Here is a 2,199-nt window from a genome sequence, read left to right as displayed (position 1 = left end):
ACCAAATTTAGATACATTTGTAAATAAAGTTGAAACATTTATTTCTTCATGAGAAATTTCATGAATTCATTCATGATTTAACCTATAAATCAATTTACTAGTTAAAGGAAAGAGAGACCACTGTTTTATCACAGTTATTAATACACACAGAAATATTTAAGAAGTTCTATATTTACAGTCTGGTATTAAGGTATATAAACCTTCAATCCAGATGCCTAAATTTAAATCCCAAGTCTGACACTGCTATGGAATCCTGGCCAATTCTCACCACAGGCATCTCCTCATTTGTAAAATGAGAGAAGTAGGTCTCTACTTCTTAGGTTCTTCTGCATATTAAATGTATAAAATAGTTATGTAGGATCCTTCAAAAATTATCTGGTATGGAAATAGTTGATAAATATTAGCTATTTATTAATAGCTAATAACAGAAATAATAGTTATCAATGTAATTGAAAATAACTATTAATTAACTTTGTTATTTTAACTGACCTATCAGAAGTGATTCCTACTAATGTTTATCCCAATGCCCCCCTACTAGGCAAAGCTATATTCTGCATACAAATGGCATAGTTCACCATTAATCCTTACCCATGGACTCAAAGGCAAAAGGGAGATTAACAAAACCTGAAAGCAATATGCTATTATTTATGGTTAAAAGACACGACACAATAATGATAGCTAAATTCTGACTACTCCCAGTGTAAAATGATTTGCCTAAAATATCCAGACTTGGATTTTCAGTTGAAAATCAGTTTGAACAAAAAGCCAAAAATCTATGGGAAACACATGGCCTCTCTTTCTGAAAATAGTTTGAAAATAGTTTAACTGGACTCTGGGCTTACCAGATGAGTGATGGGACTTCTAAGCTGATTTTTAGGTGCTCATCCACACTGTGAGTAGATATCTACCCCACCCTGAGGATGAAAGAGCATATCTTCACAGAAGTCAGATGCAAAACTCAAACCTGGGAAGGTCACCTAAATTGTCAAACTGTAGCATGGCCTAATTTCTAAAATTTAACTAAGTTTTCCTCTAGGAACTCAGAAAATGAACAAGGGAATGCTTTTTGTATATCAAGAATTCTACTCTTCAAATGTCCAAACAAAAATATATTTGTTGACTTTTATAACCATTCGCCAGTAGGTAAACAGATTCCGTTGTGAAAATTCAAGTTGGGATAATCTTTGTTCTTAATAGCTTCTTAGTTCTTCATAAAATCTTTCTAGGAAAGAAAGTTGAACATCACTGTAACAAATGAACGCAGAATAGTTTTTAAAAAGTACTAGAAACATGGCTGCAGAATCACTACTGTTCTACCTCCCATGGATGAGGGTTACTTAAGGGTACCAACCCCCACTGGCTTAGCCCTCTCCAGGAATGACTGTGGAATATACAGGCACTTCAGGCCTACTTGTATGCAACTGTTTCCCCAAAATACAGTGGTAATATATGTGAGAGAAAGGCCACAGATTCCGGAATCATGCCAGCAGTGGATGTTATGTTAACAAGCAACAGGGTTCCAGAAAATCAAATATGATATCCACGCAGCAGGGATTATTATGACTCTGGACAAAGCCAACTCATGAGTATCCCTGAGACGTTTAAGAATGTCTGAGAGTCATAAAACTGCATGAGAAAGTAAACTTTGAAGGAAAAAAAGATAAAAATCACAGGGCAGAAAATGTAAAACATATGAGGTGTAACTCTGGGTTGTCAAGAGCTAAAATCAATGAAGAGACAATATAAAAGATTAAGGAAAGACTAAAACTTCCAGAAAAGATAAAACAGAGAGAGAGACTTATACATATATACAGTTTAACACTGGCCACTTATTGTACAGTAAGTAAGTACTGAAAGTACAAAGGAAAAGTGACTTTTAAAATAAGGATAATTTAAATCATCTAAAAAGCTGAATTCTGACTTAACAAGAAATACAAACAGTAGTTGAAATGTATCAGAAATTAAAGTAACTAAGGTTAAGAATTAAAAGAGTTAAATGTTTTAAAACTGTAATCTTACTGACTCACATCAAAGCAGTCAAAATAGTGACTATTAACTATTTTTAAAGTTATTCTTTGCTGGAGGCCTTCCTGAATATTCTCTGACAGCCCATATAAGTTTCTCAAATTCACAGGTGAATGGGAAGCAAAAAACAGCAAAGGGGCTTCTAACTAACAGTGATGTGTCTGTGTAATTTTC

At 33.9% G+C, this 2,199-nt stretch overlaps 1 protein-coding gene across 5 annotated transcripts in view; it reads right to left on the bottom strand.

Annotated features, from left to right (window-relative positions):
- Positions 1–2,199, bottom strand: part of Prkd1 (protein kinase D1) — a 317,831-nt gene that overhangs the window by 289,574 nt on the left and 26,058 nt on the right. The gene's annotated exons all lie outside the window — the stretch shown is intronic.

Source organism: Castor canadensis, chromosome 3, assembly GCF_047511655.1.
Source record: "Castor canadensis chromosome 3, mCasCan1.hap1v2, whole genome shotgun sequence".
NCBI classification, from domain to species: domain Eukaryota; kingdom Metazoa; phylum Chordata; class Mammalia; order Rodentia; family Castoridae; genus Castor; species Castor canadensis.
Note: the sequence above shows the minus strand (reverse complement) of the source record. Positions and strands in the feature narration are given on the sequence as shown.